Here is a 6,594-nt window from a genome sequence, read left to right as displayed (position 1 = left end):
ACACTGCCCCCGTCAAACACTCACAGGGCAAGTACAGCTCAGGATCAGATACAGAATAAAGTTCCCTCTACACTGCCCCCATCAAACACTCACAGGGCAGGTACAGCTCAGGATCAGATACAGAATAAAGTTCCCTCTATACTGCCCCATCAAACACCTGCTTACTCTTCCAGTCCAATTCTTTGGCAATAAAGCCACTCACACCATTTACCTTTCTAACGGTTGCCTGCACCATTGTGTGAGAGTGAGTATGCGTATGTTAGGGCGTGTTTTGTGTCTCTGTTTTCCTTTGTGCATGTGAGCTCTCAGTATCTGGCAGAAGCTTCCCTTTTTTGCCTTCTCCTATCCTGTATGCTCCTTGACATCCAAGGAGTAAATAGATTTGGGAGGGGTTCGCCCCCAACCACTCCCCCCCACCAGCCACGACTGCCTTGTTTTTTGTTTCAATGATGCACACAGGTTGTCGACATTGGAGCTGAGCTGACTTCATTGATAACACATTTTCCTAACAGAAACATAAATCTGCAGTAACTGAATTCTATCAAGATAGGATCCAACATGTGCAATCTGAACTTCAACTCCCAGGTCAGGTGACTATCTAGTACAGAGTACCGTATAGTATTTAATACTGGAGTCCACTACCCCAATCAGCTATTATCATGACATTTCCCTTTCTTTTAAAAAAAACTTTTATACAATTCGAGTGCGCAAAGTCTCTTATCTATTCTTTCTCACTCTGTTTTGATCAGTCTGTTTTGTCTTTTACTCATCTCTGTATCTCTGTGGTTTTTTCACAATACTTCCACTGGATGTTCTGAATGGTGACAGAATTTCTGGTTTCTCCTGTACTGTTGTCCGTTCGGAGTCTGCACTATGTAAGACCTTTGGTTCTCCTGTGATTCCCGTGACAACAGCAGGATCCCAGATCCCTTCATGCTGAATCCTCACTGTCTCTCCCATGTTCAGGTCAGGCAGAGGTTGGGTGCCTCGATCAAAGTATTGTTTCTGCTTCTGCTGTCTCAGTTTGAGCAGGTCCTGTGCGCTGTAGCTCACTGGCTGTGGAAATAACAGTTGGGGCACAGCTGGAAGCTTAGTTCTTAGTCTTCTCCCCATCAGGAGCTGTGCTGGAGATGATCCAATGCCCTCTAATGGGGTACTCCTGAAATCCAGCAGAGCCAGGTAGGGGTCTCTTCTGTCCACCTTTGCCCTTCTTCAACAGGAGTTTTAAGGTCTGCATGGTGCGTTCCACCATTCCCATTGGATTGTGGATATTTGGGACTTGACATAATGTGGCAAAACTCCCAGTCCTGTGCAAATTTGTGAAACTCAGTGCCTGAGAATTGTGGGCCGTTATCTGAGGTGTGCACTTCAGGTAAGCCGTGGTGAGCAAACATTGATTGTAAATGATTTATTGCAGTGATGCTCTTCCTATCATTTCTCAGCAGCACAGACTCAAAAAACCGAGTAATAATCTCCTGCTCGTAGGTACTCACTGTTCTCAAATGTGAACAAGTCCACTCCAATTTTCTGCCAGGGCCTCTCTGGGACACTGTGTGATTGAAGTGGTTCTTTTTGTTGTGATTTACTGTACTTTTGGCACACGGCACACGCATTCACCATTTCCCCGATTTGTGCTCCCATTCCAGGCCAATACATTCCATCTCGAGCTCTTCTCCTGCATGTTTCTATGTCGAGGTGACTTTCATGTATGCGCTGCAGCATTTCTTTCCTCAGTGTTGCAGGTATTATGATCTTTTCTCCCTTGAGAAGTATTCCTTCTGCTACATGAAGTTCCTCATGAAAGTTCCAGTCCTCTTGTACAGCAGAAGGGGCTCCACTCCGATGTGTGGTCCGGTCAGTTTGCACAATCTGTTGCAGTTTTCTCAGGGTGAGGTCATTCTTGGTCACTTCCCTGATCTCAGCCAGTTTGGTTACAGCCACAGGAAAGTTCTTTGTCATCATGTGAACCTTTGCTTCCGTTTCTTTATCCTCTTCCTCCGTGATGGGTAGGTATGCACGTGACAGAGTGTCTGCGATGTACATTCCCTTGCCCGGTTTGTATTTAACTCTGACCTGGTACTTCTGCAGACACATTAGTCATCTTTGGATTCTTGGTGGGACACAATTCAGGGGTTTTTTAAGTATAGATTCCAAAGGTTTATGATCAGAATCTACCTCCACATCTTTGCCATAGAAAAACTGGTGGAAATGTTCTAGGCCAAACACAATTGCTTGCGTTTCTTTCTTTATTTGGGCATATCACTGCTGTGTTTTAGTCTTTGCCTTTGAAGCATGTGTCACTGGTGCCTCATTTTGTAAGAGGACCGCTCCCAGGCCAGTTTTTGAAGTGTCCACTGAGATCTTGACTGGCTGACTGACATCGTAATACTTTAACACTGGTGCTTGGGTCAGTGTTCTCTTCAGACTGGTCAATGATTCCTGGTGACTTTGTTCCCAGTGCCATTCCACATCATTCTGTAGAAGTTCTCTGAGAGGCACTGTCAGGTCTGACTTCAGAATGAATTTCCCAAGATAGGTCACAATTCCCAAAAACCTCTCCCAGGGGTGGGGTGGGATGCTCACGAACTGCTTCGACTATACTCGGGTCCGGCTTCAGTCCCTCACTTGTTAGCACATGTCCCAAGTACTTGATTTCATTTTGCACTTTTCCTTCTTCAACTTGACATTCCTTTCTCCAGCTCTGGCCAGCACCTGCCTCAGTCTGTGGGCGTGTTCTTCTCATGTGGCTCTCGAGACCAGCACGTTGTCGATATCGGTTTCCACGCCCTCTAACCCTTCAAACAGCTGCTTCACTGTTCTGTGGAACACCTCCGGAGCTGAATTAATATCAAAAGGTAAGCGTAAAAACCTGTATCGCCCATATGGTGTGTTGAAGGTACAGAGATAGGAGCTGCGTTCATCCAGCTTAACCTGCTAGAAACCTGAACTCGCATCCAAGACTGAATAATATTTAGCATTAGCTAGCTTACACGTGACCTCTTCTACTGTGGGCAGCTGGTAATGCTCTCTTTGTACTGACTGGTTTAGGTGTCTGGGATCCAGATAGACCTGGAGATTCCCATCTGATTTTTCTACAAGTACAATTGGATTAAGCCACTTTGTTGGTTCTTCAATTTTCTTGATGATGTGAAGCTTCTCCATTCTGTCCAACTCTGCTTTCAGTCGCTCTCTCAGCATTACTGGTATTTTCCTGGGCGGGTGTATTTTGGATGTCACAGTTTCGTCAATCTCGATGGTGTGTTCTCCTTTTAGGCAGCCAATCCCCTGGAACCCGCTCAGGATATCATCAGTGGTGACAGTCATTATTCTCTTGATTAGCTTTAGATTTTCACAAGCTTTGATTCCAAGAGTGGGTTTTGCATCAGATTTCGCCACTGAGAACGGAAGTGCTTGAGACTGTTTTTTGTAGTTCACTTTAAGTGTGCATGTGCCTTCAACAACAATTTTTTCACCTGTGTAAGTAGACAGCTTCACTTTTGTTTTAGTTAGCTGTTTTTCTTTGCTTATCTTACAATACAGGCTTATGGGAATGACATTTGCTTGTGAACCTGTGTCAAGCTTCAAATTAACCATCATATTGGCAATTTCTAAATCAACCTGCAATTCATCTTCTTTAGAATTTGTTGCTACTGCACCAATGAAAAGTTCAGTTTAGTGTTTTTGTCAATCGTATGCACTTTCTTCAATTTACACATCCTAGCGAAGTGATTTAGTTTACCACCGTTCTCTCACTGCTTTCCACAGGCTGGACAACTAAGTGGTAAATGGTCTGTTCAGCATCAGCTGCATTTACATGTTTTAATAGCAGTTTTGTTCTTTTTGCATTCAGAATGTCTATTTCTTCTTTCCCTGGGCTGTTTCTGTTTAATTGTATCAAACTGCTTGACTGTGTGCAGCTTATCATATTCTGTCATCTGTTTAATCTGATATTTCATTGTCTCTGCCACCCTGCCGATATTTATTGCTTTCTCCAGCATGAGATCAGCTTCCCTCAAAAGCCGTTCTCTCAGAGTGTCATTTGCAATTCCGCAAATTATTCTATCTTGAATGAGTGTTTCTTCAATCTCTCCAAATTCACACGATTTAGCTTGTTTTCTCAGCTCAGTTACGTACTGACTAATGTCGTCACTGCCTTGCATCCACGTAAAAAATGGGTATGTTTCATACATGAATTTTTTTTAGGGCTGTAGTAGGCTTCAAATTTTTCCATTATTTCTTTCAAGTCATTTCGTTTCTCATCACTTTCAAACGTGAATGTGTTACAGACTTCTAGGGCTGTTTCCCCTGTTACGTGAAGAAAGATGGAAGACTGTACCTGAGGGTTTTGTTTATCACTGCCCGTCGCTATGAGGTACAGCTCGAATCGCTGCCAGAACCTCCTCCAGTTTCTGGGCAGATTTCCCTCCAAACTGAGCTCTGTCAGTGGTTTCAGAGCCTCCATTGTTGCGTTTAGTTTACTTCTGACACCATGTCTTGTTTTTTGTTTCAATGACGCACACAGGGCGACATTGTAGCTGAACTAACTTTATTGAGGACACATTTTCCTAACATAAGCACATATCTCTGCAATAACTGAATTCTATCCAGACAGGGTCCAATATGTGCTATCTGACCTTCAACTCCCAGGTCAGGTGACCCCCTATCCCATACAGAGGACTGTATAGTATCTAATACTGGAGTCCACTACCACAATCAACTATTATCATGATAACTGCCTCCATTTCAAACCTTGAATTCTTAAAACTGGTAAATGACAGAGCGACTGAACTCCATTCGTGGGCTTGTCAGTGCAAAATTAGCAACGTTTGCAGATAATTCACAGCTGGATTCAGACAATACAAACACCAAGGAATAGTATATTTTGGAAAGCTGCAAATGTTGCTACACTCAGTACACAGGGAACCTTAATGTTGCAAGAAGGTGCTATAATATCTATTCTGATAATGGGGCAAAATTTCACTGGGTCAAGATTCCCAACGAATACTAAAGCATTCCACAAAACAAGGCTCACAAATTCAACACGCGTTTCCTTGTTTGATTCTCTCTGGTCTGTTCTGATTCTCTGATAGATTCCTGGCGCTTATCCTCCACATAAGCATTGTCCTAAAACTGTGTGCCTGTCTTGCTCCCAAACACGGCATCTGATTACAATAAGGCATGTGATACGGGAGTGTCTGAGAGACTGCGGAAACTGGGTCTTGATCCTGACCCAGCTGTGTGAGTGACCCGGGCTAATCCAACTCTTCAGGGACAATTTAAACTAAACTTTCATATTTGGAAATCCAAATATTCTTCAGTTACTCTCAGTCCCTTGGTTACTCTGTATGGCTGTGTGTGTGTGTGTGTGTGTACATGTGTATGTGCGCGTCTGTGTATCCCTGTATGTGTCTACCCCAAGGGCAGGTATGGCAAGGGTTTAGATAAAGGGTCAAGTTTCGTTTAAGAAGTCCACATGAAACAGACGCAAGGCAGCTACTGCATGGGGTTAGATATAGAGTAAAGCTCTCTATACACTGTCCCCATCAAACACCCTCAGGGGAGATAAGCATGGGTCCGTTACACAGTAAAGTGCACTTTCCAAAATCCTCATCAAACACTCCCAAGAAAGATACAGGAATGGAATAGATAAAAAATAAAGATCCCTCTAAACTCTCCCCGTCGAACACTGACAGGTCACTTACAACATAAGGTTATATGCAGAGTCTGGTTTCCTCTACACTATCCCCATCTAACACACCTAGGACAGGTATTGCAAGGGTTAGGTACAGAGTAAAGCTCTATCTACACGGGAGGGAGGAACTTAAAACAATTCCAATCATTGGGGAAAGGGTACTGAGAAAATTATTTGAACATAAAGATGCCAAGTGTCCAAGACCCGATGAACTTCATCCAAGAGTCTCAAAACAAGTGGTTGCTGAGATAGTAAGTGCATTGGTTGTGATTTTCCAAAATTCCCTAGATTCTGGAAAAGTCCCATCACATTGGAAAATAGCGAATGTGACTCCTCTATTCAAGAAGGGACTGAGGCAGAAAGCAGGAAACTACAGGCCAGTTAGCTTAGCATCCACCAGAGGGAAATTGCAGGAATCAATTATTAAGGAGGTCACTTAGAAAATATTCATGCAATCAGGCAGTGTCAATATGGTTCTGTGAAAGGGAAACTATGTTTGACTAATTTATTAGAGTTCTTTGAAGAAGTATATACACGGTCTCAGCTTTGAATTTCTTTCTGTGGAATTCTGTCAGTATCAAACAGCATACACAAATAGTCAAACTTTCAGATATCTACATCACACTTCAATTATTTTTGGAAGTGTTAACATCCAGAGCACACAAGGTAATTAAAGTGAATCTGTTCCAAAGGTGAAATGTGTTGCTGCTTTATAATCTCAATCTCACTCCAGTCAACCAGGGAGTATATTCGAAGAATAACAAAAGCAAAGTGGAAAGTTTCTGTGGGTTTCATTCTGAAATTAGATAGTGTCACTATAGCACAGAGTCGAAGTGCAACTGATGATTTAACTGCTCTCTGACCCCAAATCAAATATTAAATTTGTTTTATTTTAATATACA

The sequence above is a fragment of the Cetorhinus maximus genome, chromosome 34, assembly GCF_964194155.1.
Source record: "Cetorhinus maximus chromosome 34, sCetMax3.hap1.1, whole genome shotgun sequence".
NCBI classification, from domain to species: Eukaryota; Metazoa; Chordata; class Chondrichthyes; order Lamniformes; family Cetorhinidae; genus Cetorhinus; species Cetorhinus maximus.
This window is presented reverse-complemented; position numbering follows the sequence as displayed.